At 38.6% G+C, this 20,952-nt stretch overlaps 1 protein-coding gene across 1 annotated transcript in view; it reads right to left on the reverse strand.

Annotated features, from left to right (window-relative positions):
- Positions 1-13,651, reverse strand: part of lingo3a (leucine rich repeat and Ig domain containing 3a) — a 33,158-nt gene extending 19,507 nt beyond the window's left edge. The window contains exon 1 of the mRNA XM_007233251.4: positions 13,018-13,651. The gene's annotated coding sequence lies outside the window, so the exon portion shown is untranslated. The remainder of the gene's footprint in view (positions 1-13,017) is intronic.
- Between the last annotated feature and the right edge of the window lie 7,301 nt (positions 13,652-20,952).

Consider the following 20,952-nt stretch of genomic DNA (forward strand, 5'->3'; position numbering starts at 1 on the left):
AAAAGTAAATACTAAATGGATTTTGTAACAATTTAAGGCAACTTAAGTATATTTCTGATGTAATTAAGCTTTATTTAAACACAACATAAATGTTTTATAATGTGCTTTTGAATGCTTTTTTCGTATATCTTCTGTGAACTTCAGTACATTTAAGTATGGGTTTTTAAACACCTTTTTTAATACACTTGAAGTATATTGTAAATGTACTACTTTGCGTATTGATGCACATATTGTGTACACCTTAATGACAATGGAAAAAGAATATACAAAAGTGTTCTTTAAGCAGTATTTATTGTCACTATATATTTTCTATCAACCCAATGTTTAATGTAAAGCATGAATTAAAAATATATTTTATTGAAACACAGAGAAAGTATATTTAATGTGTATTTTCATAAAGTATACTAAATTGAAAATGCATGTTTAGTATTCTTGTCCTAAGTTGAACATACTTTCAAGGCTCTTAGGTATACGTCCTTTTCACAAGGGATAACAAATTAGTGATTAATTTAATTAGTTGTGGGTGTAACCATGCCAGACTATATCCAAATGCAAATTGATTAGAGTGTGTCTACAAGAAATAATAAAGTAATGTGAAAAAAAAACATTTATTATGAATTACGAATTAATGGTTAAGTGTACTTATCCCAGTAAGATTATGTAAGAGTAAGGGTTTGATGATGCATATCATTATCTTAACTAACCTTCTCTAGCTTGAGTGTTCCACACAGGCCTTACAGCAGTTAATGACCACAGGGCCAGCGGACTCCTCAGTGTTGAGATCTACTCTGTCTGAATGCAGAGATAACAAGACCCATGGCCCTGGCTTTTGGCATCTCCCTCTGTGTCTTCACCAGGCATCTTCAGTCTTTTTAATCAGGGTTCCCACTGCTCACAGAACGGCAAGAGCAATTAAACACTATTAACTGGAAACATCAAGCCGACATAAGAGTCTGTGCTCAGTCGTTCCCTGCTGACTGGATTCCAATACCCCTGTTCCAATCTCCTGTTTTATTTTTCCACTTTTCATCCAAAAACCTATTACACAGTCCCAAGGGACACAATACTGTGTTCAGTCAGGATCGTCAAGTTGTCGAGTTCTGAGAATCATAGTGCAGAAAAGTCTTCAACGCTCTGCAGACTCGAGGAGCTCCAAACTTCCTCTGGCTTTAAAATAATCAGTACAAAAAGTATTCTCACCAAAACATTTTGGACAACTGTATGCCTTTAACTTCGTTAAAAACAGTTTGGGGAAACCAAACCATTTAAACCAATAGAATGTCAGAATGATATGATATTAATTATACTTCTCATCCAACTACAATCAAATTCACTCAATCTGGATCAAAAGATTTATCTGGATGGGTTTTTTAGAACAAGAAGGCAGAATAAAAAAAGGTGACATAAAATAGGAGTAACAAGGCTATGTTTAAAATGTAATCAATAAAACATACAAAATTGTGTGAAATGTAAGGAGCAGAAGTAAACAGTCAGATAACATAACCAAAAAAAGTACAGATAACCAACATTTCTACTTAAGTAACATAGTTTTAATTCTAAAGTATTTGTACTCTGACAACTAATTGACAACTCTTTAATCAGAACACATCAGGTTCAAGTCAAGATCAAGGTTATTAGTGGTTAAGACTGAGGCAAGGCAGAAACCAAATTACATTTTATTTTATATTATAGAAAAGTAATAAAAAATACTACATTTCATCATTTTTTTCATATTTAAGGATTAAATAATACATAGACAAAAAGACAAACATTACTATATTTGTCAAATCAAGACAAATAATGTTTCATTTATTAAGTTTGAATAAATTACTGATATTTAATAATGACAGAATTTTAAAATTATGAATAATAATTAACTTTACCTCAGACAGACGTATCTGTCTTGAAAACAATTTCCAAATCCACTTTACCCCAGACTAATACAAGCCCAAATCCAAATGAGTCTTGGGTCTTAAGACCAAGACCAGACTAGAGTGCTACAACACTCAACAGTGGGAGGACATTAAAGCTCCTAAAAGTGTCAAATGTAGTTTTCCCAATACTTTTGTCCATGCGCAGTATAGTATAGAGGGCAATGTTTCTACAGTCAGACTGCCAAATACACAAATACTTTTTGTTTATCAATACATTGGAAATATGAATTAATGGAGGAAAGAAAGTGAGGAACATCACAGCCGACATCAGCACCTCTAACAACATTTGATCCTCTCTCCTCTAAATCCAAGTTAAGAGTGTCAGTGGTGAGACAAACTGTGAGTAACCCAAGAGACTGGAGTAGATCTTCTAAAGTGACCAAGAGTCTCCGTTATTTAAGGCCTCTGTTAGGTTTTTCCAATTAAGACATTTAGACTGATAGTATGATAGTCTGCCATTAACACTGAGGTTTGTGCACTAAAATGTAAATCACATGGAAAAAGGGCATGACCTTTTAAAAATTAACATTTTGTAGAAGATGCAATAATTTAGTTTTAAAATACAATTAAAGAAATACCAGAAGAATTAAAATAGCATCTATTTTCATAAATCTCTGAATAGACACTCTATGATACAATAACATTAATATTCTGGGAATTAAAACTCTTGTGCTAAAACTCAAACTACACTTACATGATATTTAAAGTCATGGGATACCAGTTGGTAAAATGATCATAAGGGCTACCTCAGGAAATGGCTTGGGATTACCCATACCTGTATAGGCTATGAGGTTATATCTTGTGAGTTAGGTTCAACATTGGCCAGTGTGCTCATGACAAGGCATCATAAATTATCATTAAGTTTTACTGAAATTTTGCTGATGCATTAAGCATTCCTTGATCTACAGTCTCACGTGTGGACCAGGAATAATGTATGTCACAGGAGACAGAAACCATTACCACTAACCAGCATGACCAGTGGCATCTACCGAGATCTAACTGTTTTTTGTTTAGCATAGTAAAAGTCATGGGACACAGTATACACAGAGGTGCTGTTCTATGACATTTAGAAAATATTTTCAGAAGTTTTACTTTGTTCCAATGAGGTGATTGCACTCATGTGTATAACTTGTATAGTACAGTAGACCTGAGGTTAAGTGGTCCTTTCCCTAATATCATAATTTACCCATGAAGCAAAACGTTTCATACACCTATCTAGTTCTCCTGGGAATCACCTCTAAATCTCGCTGAACTGAATATTTTTTAAAATAAGCTTCTCCTTGGTAACTGCTTTTGTCCTTCCCTGACTGCACCATTTGGGAAAAGAGCTCTCCCACTTTTAGCCCACTTTTAGTCCACATCCCAATTTTTGTAGATCAAGTTACAACAAAGGTTTATTTTATATATATAAATATATACCGTACACACGAGCATATATAGCAGATCCGCCATGGTATATATACTCTGACAACAGAGTAGCAGCTACTTATCACCAAGTCACAGCTGACCGTTCTTTAACAGGTGTGTCAGAGTGCTGACCTCGTTATATTAGGTCTGGGTGGCACGAGTCTACACGAGCTCCGTGCCTCAGGCTGAAAAATTAGACCTTGCAGATCCTATACGGCCGAGCTTGGGTTACAGGCAAAACTCAGGGCACTCTGCATGTCGCATTAACAGAAACGTCTCTCATGAGACATTAGAGTAACTAAATGGTGTCTCTAACTGGTAGTTCAGAGTGAGAAATTGACTATCATGCACAGGGTGCAGCTGCTAATTTTACGGCCGCACTCACCGGCATTAAATCACTGGCACGGTACTGCCTAATACATCTGCAGCTTCAGAAAATTAGAAGCAATTTTGTCCTCCTTGCATGATAATAAAAGGGAGTGCTGAGATGCACTGTAATCATATTTCTGATGAGAGAAAATTAGGGAACACACAAATTTCCTTTTATTGGTAGCAGCAGCAGCAGCAGCAGCAGTCAGTCAGTCAGTGATCTGCATTACGTCTCCAGCTTGTCGAACGACACACGTGACTGTGTGAAAGAGACAGATTAACACATTGCTCCAGCTAGATTCTCTGACAGCAGCATCTGACTTTCAGAGCCGAATGTGGGGCCTGGCCTATTTCAGAGTGGTCCCCTAATCCCGTGGCACATTGCCAGCTTCTATTGCTACCTACAACCAGCACTAATCTGGACACAGACAAGAGAACAGACGGCCATTGGGGACAAACGTCCCCAGTAGAATGAAATGAGACTAAACTGCAACTGGTTAAACAGTAAGATTAAAAGTGTGAAGGGTAAAGTATAATAAGTCTGCACTGACTGAAAATAAAGATACTTCCGAGTTATAAAAAAAACATGTATTGTGTAAAAGTGGAACTAGGTTATATAAATAAGTAAAGAATAAGAATATTAAATAAGTAGGAAAGTATGTAATAAATTACTTGATTTTAGTGTAGTTGTGTATGTTACAGTATATATAATTAATCAATCTTTTTAAATGGTAAAATACTATTAGGGACATTTATTACATTATTACATTTTTGTACATTTATTTGCATAAAGTTATTCTTACAATAACTTCTTATGGATATTGGCTGAGGACATGAGACATTGTTTCACACAGATTTTTTTAACTAAAAATATTTCTAATACTTCTAATAATTTTTGTTACATACATTTCCTCACGTTTAACAGAGCAGATAAATAAGTGCACATATATAATAAAAAAAAGAGATTCCTATCTTTTAATATCAAAAGCATGGTAACATATATTGTTGGTGTTAAAAAAAAATTGCATTGTGCTGTACACATAAATGTGAATTTGAGTTTGTAAGCCAACAAAATGCTTTTTCACACTAGCTACTCAAATAATTACTTTTTCATAATTTACATTTGTTCTCTGGACTTGTTTACAACTTAACAGTTGAATGATTAAAACAGCATTCATGAGTAACAAGTTACATTTTATGACATTCAAATAACATTTCTGCTTCTGCTACACTTTCACTCTGTTAAAAGGTCCAGTTCTCCACATAGTGCTTTCCTACTAATCCAAGTCAGACGCTACAGAAAAGAGCAGACACAACAAACAATGTTATTTTACTCATTCCAGAGAAACAAGTATCGACACATGCTGGAGAAAAAGTAGGACATTTGACTGTGAAAAATAAGTCTCAAAAATGAACTCAACGGCTTTACAGAAAACATCACAAACAGTATCACATATTTCGTATTCAAATATGCTTTATTTCTGTGAGAGTAAATACGTTGTATTTAAATTCAATACCAAATTACCTAGATTACATTACTCTCCACCACTGTTAGAAATCTAGTTTTTTTTATAAGCCGTTTTATTTCAGGGTTTAGGCTTTGGGATAATTATTTTAGTGCTACTATTTAATCCCCGCCTGCTAAAACATCTAGGGCTTTCACACTAACACTCTGTCTCACAGACATCACTGCTGTCCACAAACTGGACGAGATGTCCTTATGTCCAGAGTGGTTTGGACTAAGATGACTCACAGCAAAAGCATCCCATTGGCTGTTCTATAAAAACGATGTTGTCAGAAAATTATGCATAATAGGCTAAAATCTAAAATCACCTGTACAAGCAAAGCCCCTAAAGCCATCGTCAAAAATACACAGTCAAATCCAAAGTTTTATAATAACTAAAACAGTATAAAAAAATAAAAAAACACACATTTTTGACTCCCTGTGAGTTGGTATTATTTGTCAGAGTTAACGCATCATGGGCAGTTTAACTTCAGTTCTAACTAACACAGTATATTCTGTCTTACAGGCTTCACTTCCTGATTTTGCTTTTGCTCCCAGCATGCTCTGCAGACACTTATTTATTTGGGGTTATTAGGTGGTTTTATTTTTATTATGTTTTTTTATTTTTATTATGTTTTATATTTGTTTGTGGAAAAGAGTCTCCACTGATGAGCTGACCTTTTAAAAGAGAACAGTTTCTTGTTCGGCAGTTTTCATGTTCTGCTCTGTTTAAAAAAAAAGTTTATTCAGGATAAATGTGTTGTTTATATTGTGGTATAGATAAGTTATTTCATAGTTAACTAATGTTATCACAGCCAGTTCTTTTGTTTGTGTTATTTTTATTTAATTTTAATGAGTGCTGTATATTTTAAATAGATACAGAAAAGGGACATGGCTGAATTTAGATATAGAAAAAAATAATTCAGGAATTTAGAAATTGAAATAAATAAAAAAAAAAACACTAAGTTAATGTGATTTTTTAAAAAATACTGTAGGACCAGGACCATATGTTTTCCAGAAGAAGGTTCAGTTTAACCCTAAAGTGTTAATTTAACTCTTAAAGTAAGAGTTAAATTAACAATTTAAGTCTTTAACAATTCAACTTTTTAAGTATTCATTTAACATCTTTATTGTTACTGTATACAGACAGGACCTAAATGTGAAAAAGTGCAAAATGGTTTCGGAAATTCGATGAGGATTATCGAAGGAAGAGAGAGAGAGCAGCGACAGAGAAGAGGATTTGCAAAATCCAAGACCCCTCGGATGAAGGCAGCGTGATTGGATGAGAGTTTGACAGGTGCTCTCTTCTCCCTCTTTGCTAGGACCTGGTTTGGGCTGTCAGGGTAGAAATCCAATTGCTGAGAGACCAGGAGGATGCCTAAGAATCTGAGGGGACTTAGCACTGAGCCCCCACAAATGACTGACAACCCTAAGGCCTCTGTGAGACAGGCTTAAGAACAGTAGGGGAGAGGACTGAGGAAAGAGGACAAAAGAAAGTGGGATAAAAGAGAGGAAGAATGAAAGAGAAAGAGAGAAACGAGGGAAGGAGAAAAGAGAGAGTATATTGAGTGCTCAGCACCTTTTTACCAAGCCGTATGACTTCCAGAGGTGATTCTTGACCTTGAGTGCTGGCTGTGAAATTCGAGAATCAAGTTAAAGCCTTTTGGACCCCAGTGTCAGGGATGAACATTAAATTAGACGTTCTCCGGGCACACCTCAGCTTACAAGAACCCTTAACAGCAAGTTACAGCATTTCGCCGCAGGTTTGAGGCTGCTGTAGAACGGCTCACAGAAACAAAGGCATCCCGGCCCTAACTAGCAGAATTTTGGGATAATTGCCATCATACAACATGAAAAAAACTCTGTCCTCAGCATCGCTGTACTTGCTAGAGCTTATGAAATGCACTGTGCTGAATATATCCATAACATCAAACCCTGATCAAAACCAAACCACGAACAACAGTGCAGTGCAACGCACGCACCTACTTGACAACAAAAAGCCAGACGAAGTGAAGCCAGGATGACCCCTCTGCCCACCTGCCCCTACTGAAACGCTTCGTTCAGCACGACAGAGCATTCCTCAGAGAGTGTCACGGCCAAGGTGAACCTGCATGACAGGCTGAGGAGAGACAAGAAAGCAACGAGAGAAACAATGCAGGGGAGAAAACAAAGGTTGAATTTAGATGAACGCTGCTCATTTGCAGCTATAAAAGTGTCTCAATCAGATCACCAAGAGAATTTGTTTCCCGGGAAAAGTGAATAATTTAGCAACGCAGGGGTGACAGCCCAGAGACAACCGAGCATGCCGCCCGCCTATTTTAACACACATGAGAAATTCAAGGCACCAGTTCTGTCAGAGTCGGCCACGCAAACATAGCCTGCTGAGATGGATACTTTATCATCAGGGTAATGATACATCCTCTGATATTGCCCTGCAGGCCATAGACAAAGCAGCATGCAATGCTTAGATGATCGAGAGTCCCTTGTCCAGCAAAGTGAGGGGGCATTTTCAGCTCATCCAGAAGACAAAGCATTGTCGTGGGTGTCTATCACAGCCAGAGATGGGGACTGACTCATGACTAAATTCAGCCATGTCCTTAACTGAATCACAACTCCACTTTCAGCTTTTTTAGATGTGGTTGCTTTACCATAGTTTTACTTGCTAAAACTGCAGCTGGATTAGCTATTAGAGAACTTACAGTACCCAAGAGATTCTACACTTGACTCCAAATAACACCTTACTTAAGGTGACTTAAGACTCATTAAGACCACAGATATTCTAGACTTGAATATAAACTTGAACTCACACCTAAGAGACTTCAGACTCAACACAAACTCACATCATAGAAACTCTAGCCTCAACTCTTACTTGCACACTAAAGCTTTTAGACTCAACTGAAACTCACACCCCAGAGACTCTACACTCATACCACAAAAGACGCAAGACACAGATTGAACCTAAAACACTTTAGGCTTACCAAGAACTCAGACCCCAAAGACTTTAGACTTAACTCAAACCCACACCTCAGAGATTCTAGATAAACAAAGGCTTTCTCACCACAGAGGCTCAAGACACAACTCAAACTTATACCCCAAAGACTATAGACTATTGAACTTGAACTCACCCAAGTTGAGACTCAGTCTTGCACCTCAGGGACTCAAAACACGTCTCAAACGTACATCCCTGAGGAAGAAGACTTGTCTAATACCCAAGAGATTTCCACAGACTTCCACAGAATTTAAAATTGCATCCCAGAGACTTGAATCTCAACTAAGATTTGCACCTCAGAGACTTCAGACTCAACTTGGATTCACCCCAGAAACTTAGGAATCGATTTGAACTTGTACTCCAGAGATTCAGGACTTTTCTCTGACTTCCACAAAGCAATGTGTCAGAATTTCTAACAACAACATATGAAAAAAATGTTTTCTTTACAATCTTAGCTTTTTTTATTGCTACATTTGTCTAAAAAGGCAGAACAGCTGGTAGAGACAAAGACAACTCCTTAATTTACAACAGATTCTAACAGAGTTATTCTTTCTAGATGTGACCTAAATCTTGTGTGTATCAACATATGGACCTTGAAATGCTGTAGCGAGGTATCTCCCTTGCGATTCAACTGCGGCTGGAAGCTGAGCATCATTATGAAGTCCATCTGATTAAATGATCTAGGTCTTTTTGACATATACCTTGGGGGAGAGGAAGCGGGAAGGAGTCTGTTTAGATTGATCTCATGCACCATCTGGCGTCATATTGTAGAGTAAGGCACGGCGGAGGCATATTAACAATTAAATCCTTCCATAGGGACCAGGTTGTCTTTTCAAGACTAACATCAATCTCAGTCACTTTAACTACTATACTAAAGTCACTTTCAAATGTAGGACACACTTTCCTGAAGCAGTTAGATTAAAGAACTTTCTGGAATTTTTCTAGTGCTACTTGCTAGACAATTGACTACATTGGGCTAGGCTAATGAGGGAAAAAACAACTCTTTCCATCATTAGCTCAGTGTGCTGCCCTCCCGTGAGGAAAGATGAATTATGAATTTATGTGACACCCAGCTAAATTGCCTTGTCTGCCTTTTTTCTGCCAATGTATCGGCCTTGTGAAGGGTGTCAGCGAGATGAGTCATGACTTTGTAAAGCTGAAAAGAAGCAAGATAGAAGCCTTTAAATTGGTATTGGGGCCAGTGGCATGGTGAGAGAATTAATTCTGTTCATGTTCGGGAGTCACAGTTCTTTTCTATCACTTTTTTAGAGCCCGGGGTCATAGCCAGGCAATGATAGACAACTTCTAAAACTACTTCTATGGCTACAGCTCTTCTATGGATGGCTTGGTCTGACTCTGAGTGGAACTTTTAAGGCAAGTGCTCAGACCTTGACTGCCTGGACCAGATTTCCAATCTGTTATGAGCAGCTGTGTAAAGATAATGGCTTCCTGATTAATCAATGTAATGTCAACATCTCAAACAGATAGGACAGAGCAATCAATTACATCTTGCGCAAGATATCCAGCCCTTGTGTACCCTGGCGGGAGTGGAAAGGTGAATTTCCAGTGTGTGGAGGGGCTGTTCTGAGCATGCATTTTAAAAATTAATCAACTACCACCTGCTGGCAACTGATGAGAGGAAAAATGCAGGAATAGGTAATCAAATACCAGTCCCATCAAATCAATCACACAATGGCAGAGGAGGACAAATGGCTTTGGGCTCCTTTGACGAGTGTGTCGGTAATCCAATTACATAAATTAAAGAGCTGGTAGAATGCAGGCCCAGGGCAGGGTCAATGGGAAAGACATGCAACCCGAGCTCCTCCAGAGGCATTATGGATCTACTGGGGCCAAGGACAACAGAACACAAGTTCTAGGCACAGCAAGTTAGACAACAAAAGAGCGACACAACACACTAGTGGTAAGAGATATCATTGTTTGCCATTAATCTCCTCCACCCACCCATGCTGAGTTCTATATCTGTGGTTTACTATTTAGACACCGGAGAATCCATCAAAGAAGGAAGGGGAGATAATGACAAGAGCATAAACGCTTAGTCACGTTTATCACGTTTATGTTTGGCGTGCTGGAGCAGGCAGACTGAACAAGCCCCCCACTCCAAGAATTACAGCAGTCCCACATTTCCACCCTGTCTGAATGCATTAGGATCATGCGGCTGGTGTCCACGAGAAGCTAAAGACCACTGCGAGAGCCGAGCGTGATGTTGAGCGCACACAGCTAGTTCAGTGTGGATCAATGTGCAGTTGATAGCAGCGAGAAAAATGTTCACATTTTTTCTGGATTTCTGAAGCTCACACTCATTGTTTGGTGGTCAGGCTCTTAGGGTTTGTTCTGACTGCTTACACACAAAAAAAGACAATAATAAATGGTAATGCTTTTAAAAATATTATCCTATTCTACTAGCGGCTGCATAGACTAATTGAGTAACTGACTAGTCAACTAGTTGGCAAGGAAATTTACTAGAAAAAAGAAAAACACTGCAAATCACTTTTTCTAAAACAAGCTACACAAATCTACTTTCACTGAGCGGAACAATATTCTAAAAGTGTGGTGTAAAGCAAGGTTCTGTGCATCTGGATTATTATGTAAATGCATTTATTTTCCATGTTAAAAGCACATAAGAAGTACTGAATGTGGAGGCTAAATAGATTAGATTCTAGGGTTAGATTCTAGGGTTAGAATTAAGGTTTATGTTAGGTGTATAGTGTTAGGTTTACATACAGTTTACCATTAGCTGAACGTTAGTTGATCACCTATGAAACATCTATAATGGACCATCCAAATAAAGCGATACCAACATTTTAACATCACCAGTTTCTTTTTGTTTCAGGATTTGTTTTGAAAGCTATGACTAGTCAACTAGGCAACTAATCCAGCGTTTTTCAAACTGATGGGGGGGGCACAGTGGGACATTAGGTGGTGACAGAACATTATTAATGGTTGTATCTCTTCTATATATAATTTTCAATTACGCCATTTTATCATTATCTGATTTGGACATATCTTAAAAAAATGGTTTTCGAAAAAAAAATAATAATAATCACAGAGAAACATTGCCATGCAAAATAAAGCATGCACAAAAAATGACTCGTAACTCTGCTTGTTTGGCATCATAAATGAGACAGCAAAATGCAAAATACCAGCTTCCCAGCTGCCCTCCTCATCTTTTAAAGATTCATGCTTTTTTTGGCCCAGAGCTGCTTGATTCTTTTAATGATAGAGCAGGGTCATAGGCTAACGTCATTAGCTTTAAGCACAGCTCAGTTTGACAAAGACTCTTCCACTAAAAAGAGAATATGTTAGGCAGAGAAAGAGAACTGGAGCGAGAAAAGGGCTAAAAGAGCGTTTTAACGTAATCTTTATGGAATCCATCATTTTGCCGGCCAGTGTGAGAAATTGCACTGCCTACATGTTGCCAAAAGCAAATGGTTCAGACAGTAATTTCTCATACAGGATGAGTAATAGTAGACATCCCTGGAACTGTTTCTCCTTTCACTCGAAGATTAGAGTCAGTGATAGCACTTAAACTTGCATTCACAGAAACTCTCCACTCACCACTTTCCACTTACTAAGGCATCGCAGTGATTCAAGCCATTTACGCTTCTTAACCCTGTTTGCCCTTTACGTGACGGAACACCACACACCTCATCATCTTACCAGCTAAGAAGCTGAATCTTCTGCCTGCTGTAACACAATCTTAGGGTTCAAACTGTACAATGACCTAGAGTGATGAACTGGACACCCAACCTTAACCTTAACCCAAGTGTCTGCCTTCCTGTTCGTCAACTCTCCAGAGATAACGTCTGACCCTACAGCATGTGTCACGTCCAGGTCATCTGGATCATCTTAATCACCTTGAGCATCTTGATCACGTTGAGGATCTTGACGTTTTCTTTCACAACCATCAGAAGGAATTACACATCACTCCACCTTCACTGATGTTACAAAGAGACAATTTGTCACTTACGATGCAGTGGGCAGTTTAACATCCAGGCCAGAATACTCCCTCCAGCCATCAGAGCGATTTAATGTGCTTCACACATATTGTGGTGCCACCTCTATCAGTGATTCTGCTGGGTGATGAGCCTGCTTGCCCCCGCCGCCGGCCACAGAGCATGCATGTGATTATCGGCTGACTGTAAGGCGATGAGGCTGTGATGCCTGGTGAAATGTGTATAAGTGTATACACTTACAGAAGGAGGAGGTAGATACACAGACAATAGCACTAACCCACATAACGTGAAGGCTCAATATTTAATATTCTATTCTTCAGCAGGTGCTTGTGAAGGTATGTATGGAGGTACACACACATTATATAAACATAAAATATATAGATACACACATACACATTGTTTAACCAAGCAGACAAGTGAAGTGTTGGACACTGTTAAATTGATTCAAAACATTAATATCATCAACAGGACACTCACTACTCTACTTCGGAAGGTACTAAAGCCTGGACGCTGTTGAATCTGTACAGCATTGTTGCATTTCAATAGTTTTCTGATTTCTTGATGGTACATCTTTTCTTGTTCAACTGCTCCACCTTGATCCAATCATTCAGACAAATGACTTTTTCTGAAGCTGCCATACTTGTTGTGAAGGTTCAAGACTGATCATTTCACCAACTCCACTAGCAGAACTTCATTTATTCATGCAATTTCTAAGATAAATGGAGCATGCAGTATCTTCTCATCACACGTATCAAACGAAACCTCCTTCAAAGATACCCACAAATAAATAAAACAGATAAAATTGGTGGTGGGGTTGCATTACACTGCGAGAGTACTCACCCAGGACTGGAACTTGACAGTTGATGCCTCCACATCAGCAACCCTTGACAGCTTCTCGAGCATGTGAGTGTGCATTTGGACGCTCCAACTGTGCTCCTCTTCTGGACTTCCCTCCACAGGAATCTTGCAACAACAAGGCTTGTAGATGCAGCTATATCTGCCTGTGCTACCAGACATGGAGTCCCCCTCTGTCTCTATATCTCTTTCTCTCTCTCTTACTCTGTTCTTCAGGACAATCAGCTTTCTCTCTCTTTTTTTTCAGTCACTGCCTGTGCCGGAGCGCAAGGAGAAACAGCCAGCCTTCCTTTCTCCTGCTTCTTTTGTTTCTTACTGCTGAGCTCCCGATAGGAATCGGTCAGAGAGGCTCACACTGCCCCACTGACAGGAGAGGAGAGCTGGTGGGGGGTGGGAGCATAAGCACTGGCTTATGTGTGAGTGTGTGTATATCGGTTAGAAGAAAGATTGTTATTTGTCAGGGACAGTCCTATTTCTGCCTCTGCTCCCTAAAGCTGCTGTCTGTGAGTCTGTGTGTGTGTATATATATGTGTGTGTGTGGCTATGTGTGTGTGTGTATACGCATGTGTGTGCATAAGGGGAAAGCTACTGCCTCTCTCTCTTCCTCTCTCCCTCTATATATCCCTCTCTCCACCACTACGACTGCACAGCTTCTAAACTCACTCTGCCAGCTAATAGACAGACCCAGGGATCGTCTAAAAAGTGCACACACCAGATGAACACGTACACAGCCACTACTCTGGGCAGAAATCCACCTGGCACCACCACAATGACATCTGAAGGAGGGAACGGCACTGACTCATGAATTACATTACACAGACTTCACACCTTTCAAGACGCCAGCAGCATCTTCCATGCTGCAAGGCTCCATTATTGACTTTGCCACGCACTCCCAAACCAGCTGGCAACCAGCTCCATTGAGAATTGGATTGTACTCCATAGGAAAACAAACAGCTGCAGCCTCACTGTTTTAGGAGACACATGACCTCAGCTCATCTTAATCAAACTCCAGGGTATAATCTGTTTATGATTTTGTTTCCCCTTTTTTATTTAAAGATTAAAAAATTGGCCACTGAATTGGGGCAATGGGAGCAAATCTGTGGGGTAAAAAAACAGTATGAATCAAAAGATTTGACACACCTTTTCATAATGTTGTATTAGTATACTCTGGAAAAAAGAGACTACTTAAAATGATGAGTTTCTTTGATTTTACCAAATTAAAAACCTCTGGAATATAATCAAGAGGAAGATGGATCACAAGCCATCAAATCAAGCTGAACTGCTTGAAGTTTTGAGTGGCATAAAGTTATCCAAAAGCAGTGTGTAAGACTGGTGGAGGAGAACATGCCAACTGTGATTAAAGACCAGGGTTATTCAACCAAATATTGATTTCTGAACTCTTAAAACTTTATGAATATTAACTTGTTTTCTTTGCATTATTTGAGGTCTGAAAGCTCTGCATCTTTGTTATTTCAGCCATTTCTCATTTTCTGAAAATAAATCCTCTAAATAACAATATTTTAATTGGAATTTGGACGAAATGTCTGTAGTTTATAGAATAAAACAACAATGTTAATTTTACTCAAACATATACTTACAAATGGCAAAATCAGAGAAACTGATTCAGAAACTGATATGGTCTTTTATTTTTTTCCAGAGCTGTATATGTTTTTTTTGTAAATGAATATGTAGAAAACCTAAAAGTGTTAAAAACTTCGCTCTGCGAAGTATTTAGGTGGCTCTTATCTGGGGTTCTGTTAATTTGTGGTTTGAGAGGCTAGTAACTCTGATGAACTTATTCTCACTCTTGGTCTTCCTTTCCTAGGGTGATCCTGATGAGTAGGCTTGTCCCGATCCGATATTTGGATCGGATCGGCCGCAGATATTTGCAAAAAATGCATATCGGATCGGCAGGCACGAGAAAATGCCGATCCAGACTCCCAATCCAGTTTTTTTAAAGCCAGATCCGGGTTTTCCAGCGCACCCATTTAGAGAATTCATTCCAGTTTTGCTGTGTTTTCACCAGTGAGAGCAAAATCCGCGTTCCAGTGCTCAGATTTAAATACATGGCGGACGGAGCCTGGAGTTTCTCTACAAATGTAAGTATTTTTCTCCTGTATTTCCACTCACCGCTGCGTGTGTTTATCAGACTAGTATATTTTAGACTGTTTTAAGTTGTTTTCCAGTGTTGTTTTTGCCTGTACGTTATTTAATGTAAGACCTGACCGGGTGAAGCTACAGTTAGCGTATCGCGCTAATTTACCGGGTAAGCTAATACGGATCTAGCCGAGTTACAGAGTACCAAACGCGGCTGCAGCGCTGAAGAAACCCCGCTAGGAAACTAATATAACCCAGCCTTCCAGTATAAAACGTTTAACTGTTTTAAGTCACTGTTACGTATACCTAAGTGATTTAATGTGTAAATAGTTTAACTGTTAGACTGAGTTACTGTGGATTACAGTGTAACTGGGTGATTTAATGTGTAAATAGTGGAATTATGCGCTGTTAGCTCTGTTTCTAATTCAGATTATTTTGTCCACAGGGATGAAAGCGGCTTTTTTTTTATTTGCACTTATGGCTTTTTAAGCATTGGTTTACTGATGGCATTTCTGTTTGTTATTTATTATTTTGTCTATTTTGAGTTTACTAATTGCTAAATAAACAGGTCAGTTTCTCCTTACCAACCATTGTGTATTATTCAAACACACCTTATTCAGCTGGCTACTTGTTATCAAGAGTAACATGCTTTTCAACATGAGTTTGACAACAAAGTAAGTTGGTTAAATAACTTTAAACTTTAATACATGCTCGGATAGGTCGGTATCGGTATTGCCCGATATCGGTATCGGATCGGAAGTGCAAATAAATATCGGTATTGGATCGGAAGTTCAAAAAGCTGGATCGGGACATCCCTACTGATGAGTGCCAGTTTCATCATAAACTTTTTTGATGGTCTTTGCGACTGCACTTGAGGATACATTCAAAGGTCTTAAAATGATTCCGATTTACTGACCTTAATTTGGAAAAGCTTATTTTTCTTTGCTTAGTTGAGTAGTTCTTGCCATAATGCGGATTATAACATTACTAAAAAGGGCTATTCATTGTATACCAACTCTAATAATTGATGCTCTCGAACACATTAAGAAAGCAAGAAATTCAAGTAATAAACTCTAAAGTTCAGCACAGCTGATAACTGAAAGACATTCCAGGTGACCCAACCTTATAAAGCTGACTGAGAAAACCCAGCCAAGATGTGCAAAACTATCATCCATTAATCTACACTGCAGAATTTTTAAAAATATTTTAAAAAATACTAAATTTAAGGTGTGTCCAAACTTTTGATGAGTACTGTATAGTATACATGCATAAATCTATGTAATACACGTCACAAAACACACCTCCATTGGCTCTCCTGAATCAGCAAACAAAACAACGCCATTTTTGTTAATTGAGTAATACAGCATATTTTATGTCACCCTATTATTTTGACTGGGACTTTCTGTTCACTTTTATTAGGGTGCTAATTACTCTGGATGCTAAATACTCTTCTATTTTCTTCCTAATTAACTGTTACCGACTTGATCCCCAAACCAGCTGGCGACCAGCTCCACTGAGGATTGGATTTTACTCCACAGGAAAACAAGCAGCTGCAGTCTTTTACTGTTTCAGCGAACACACAACCTCACCTTATCCTAATCCCATATATTTATTATTTGGTCTAAATAAAATCAGATCTGGTGACTGGTGTCATATATTTAGAACCAAATACATCCTTCTGTTTCTTTCCTAAACCCTTTTAGAAAAACCTGATTTGCTAGTTGAGCTACACTTCTGTGAATCCTATCACAGGAAAAGCTACAGTTACATGACCTGGTTCATGTAGCACCTCTTTTTCCTTTGATTAGTCTGGTATTGATGTTCCAGATCACCTTAGGAAACTAGTAAGTAATCCAGGTGTTTTCACACCTGATAGTCCAGACCAAAGTCCAAACCAAGGTTCATGAATTTGTGTACTGTATTTTTCGGACTATAAGGTGCACTTAAAATCCTTTTATTTTCTGAAAAATCGACAGTGTGCCTTAGCATTAGCATTAGTCTTTCGCTGTTCAGAGGTATATGGGACTGTAGTCTGCGTGTTAGCCATGTTAAAAAGCTACATGGGGTGAACCGCTAGCTGATAGTGCCCTGGCATCCTTACTAGTTTCGCTTAATGCGCCTTAAAATCCGGTGCACTTTATGTATAAAATAGACCAAAAAATAAGATTTTCATTAATTTGGTCCGAACTGTGGTTCACCTTTCCCACTTGTTATCTGGGTTTGTGTTTAAATATGTCAAGGTACATACAGTTTTCCATTCTCAGGCACTTTGAAGTCAGTTTCCTGAAATACCGTACCCTCTGTATGTACATTCATACCCTTCAAACTTTATTAGGCAGCCCTCTCTCAGCTGTTCATGAACAAACAGTTCAAAGACACCATGCTGTGGCCCATTTAGTGAGGGCTGAAGTCACTGTGCCACTTCACCGTCAAACCCCTGAGAATGTTAATGCAGAAAAATGTTCTGAAAGGTTGTGTTTTCAAACATGTGACTTAGGACACATATTATACCTTAAGTTAGAATATAGGTCTAGGCATATATAAACATGTTCATGTAGGTCTTTGCACAGAATCAATGTCACATAAAGAAATCTCACCAGCTCTAATTCTTGCCAATTTTAGTTATTTTCTGTCACTTTTACGGAAATAATCTGTTGTTGATAAGTGTTTACATAAGTAACACAAGTGTTAGCTTGTTCTAAATGGTGAAACACAGACAAACTAGTTCATGCTTAACTAGGACAGAAGCACAAAACTAAATATTTGAAAATACTTACATCTCCCTGATTTGACTGACAACGGACAGTAGATACAGATCCCTCAATCAGATGTAGCACGATGCTGGGAAAATCAGCAGACCTAAATGGCGGATCTTAAACTAATCTAGTGTGTGGGGCTCTGATGGGGGTTGACAGACGAGAGGTGCATATTATTTCTGACACCAAACTCTTTCAACTAATTCACAAAAAATGGATGGATTTTTTTTGCGTTTAGTGTTAATAGGGGCATATTCTACATAATATATATGTATTTATTTTTGATATTGTTCAGACTCAGGTAGATTCACTCATGTGTTTAACCATTTTATTATTTTTTTATCTGAAAGCTCATTCCATTCCAAATTAAATGATCTGACTAACCTGTGTAGCCTCCACAGATAATAATGATTCATTATCTTCTTTTTTTGTTAAAGCATTTGATTTATGAAAACCTCTTCAAACAGGGGGATCATGGGAATCGTAATTTGAAATGACAGAGGCAGGAGGGAGACCAGCAAGTGTGACAAAAGAAAATCAGCATGCTCCATTATGGGGCAAAATAACAGGGTTGTAAACAGCCCCCTAAAACTGCCTTTTTTGTTCCAGCCAAAATAAAGCACTTACTATCATTCTAACCAAAACACACACATACACTCCATTATTGAACTGTGTATAATGACTTATTACATTTACCGCTGCTACTGCCATATTACAGTTCATAATAATGAACAGTGTACTTTATGACAATTCCCTTTGCACTATACTGCACATTACTTCACTGTCATGCTCTTGCACTAAAAGTTCTGGATCCTAATGATCCTTATATTTTTTCTTCCAAACTGCCTATTATTGCCTATTACTAAGACATGATATCTCACTATTGTCAACAGACAGAATGAAAGACAATATTCTTGACCATATTATTACAACCTCACTGCCCAACTACTGCTAACGGACACATCACTGTCTGCAGCAACACACTTAATAAGAAAACATTGCTCAAAATACAAAACACACACACACACGTACACACGTACACACGTACACACGTACGCACGTACATACATACACACGTACACACACCTACACAGTGGAGCAATAATGGTGCCCCTAATGGCCTCGGCCAAACTGAGATGCATGAGGCCTCTGACAGACACCCCCACGTCTCAGACACACACAGTCCAGCTGCAGCGCAATTAAAATGTCTAAGAGATGGAGGGAGTCTGAGGCGAAGTTGGAAATAAGTGGACAGAATAATGTGGAGACAGGGGACTGTGAAGATACAGGAATGAGATACTTGGTCTTTTTTACCCCAAAAGAGACTGACTGACCTTTCTCAGACAAAACAGTGGAAGTACGTCACACACACACATTCTTGCCAGTAATTCTCTGGTGGAGACCTGCAAAGGCCACATGCTGCATGTGCTTAAAGGTTCTCCTGTTCAACAGTTTTTATGTATTATATACACTGTATATGTTTTCCCATTTTTCCCCTGAATATCATTTATAACATCTGTGCGAGATGTTATAACTTGCATTCTTTATATCTTGGATAGAAAATAATGTTTCTATGTACATATTTAACAGCCTCTGTCATGACTGGTGGTCTATGTGGTTTATTGTGCTTCATTTCAGAAAGCAGCTTGGGTGGCACTACTGTCTAAGGGCTAGCTCTGTCCAATTTGTCGTTATTTCATCCCTTATTTCTTTCATTCACTCCTATTCATTTTCACACAAACCCAAGCCATCGAGATGCTACTAAACTTCATTAACTTCATCAGGGCTGGTACAGTAACTGAGCTCTAGTCCAAACTCACAAAACTGCATATTCTCCATCAGGGTGGGTTTATAAGTTTTAATCTACAGTCATACTGACCTGCACTCCTTTGTTGTTTATCATCCATCATTCTACCCATGCAACTGCACAACCAAATAACCATTTTCTTTAGGAAATGCATTTTTATTTGTTTTGAATGAAATCCTTAAGTAAAATCCTTAGAAAAGCAAACTTAAGTCACTTCCTTTGGTTGACTGCAATGAAGCACTTGTTTTCCAGTGATCTAGAGGAGCATCACATCCCCTTCAATAACTTCAACACACACTATCTGCAGTCACAACACTTCATCTTAACATGACTGAACACGCCTGCATAAGTGCTGCATACTGCCTTTGACATCCGGATCATAATGTGCTGTTTTTAGAATCAACTTTTGACTTCTTTTACATTAATATCAGTGAACAGCGATATGGCCATGAAGTAAATGCAGCTTGACAGGGACCAGACCTTACACCCGCAGATGGCCTTTTCCCACGTATTTGCAAGATGTCACCTGTAGTATGTAAATAAGGTAAAAGGATACGTGCACTATGGTGTATGTGCAGTAAGTGTGCTTGTGTGTGACCTGAAGGAAGCTCCGTCCTGCCATGCAGCTCTGGAGATGATGATGATGATGATGATGATGTAGTCTCAGCAGGAAAGCAGATGAATAATAATGCCAATAGTCCCTGCATGACAGTGGATGATGATATAACGTGTCAAGTGGCCGCTAGCGTATGGTGGCCTGAGACTGCACTGGGTAAACGGACAGCGGCTGGCGGTGGTGATGTGCTAATTAGCACTCTAATTAAGTGCTTTCAATGTAACACTGAATGTGAGCTATTAGTTCAACATGGTGACGCATGAGGCCAACTGTGGCAGTTTATTGCCACTGACATAAGAAAGCCTTGAAAGTCTGAAAGGGTAGTTTTAGAGATGAAGGAAAAAGTAGTATGTGCTATATATACATTCTTAAAATGAAGATGCTGACATGGTTCCCAATGAGAGACACCAGACAAAGAAAATAAAATAAAAAATAATCACAAGCCTCATTCTACGGAGCCCCTGAAGGGACATGGTGTCTTTTTTACGTACAACAAGTGATTAGCACCACATACTAAGTGGGGAATGTTTTAGATAACTTTAGCTTGGTTAGCTAATCTTAACTTCTTTATTTCAGTGGGCAATGTTTTAGCTATCGTTAGCTAGGTTAGCTATTGTTAACTACCTTATTTCAGTGGGGAATGT

The sequence above is a fragment of the Astyanax mexicanus genome, chromosome 16 (assembly GCF_023375975.1).
Source record: "Astyanax mexicanus isolate ESR-SI-001 chromosome 16, AstMex3_surface, whole genome shotgun sequence".
In the NCBI taxonomy this organism is placed as follows: Eukaryota; Metazoa; Chordata; class Actinopteri; order Characiformes; family Acestrorhamphidae; genus Astyanax; species Astyanax mexicanus.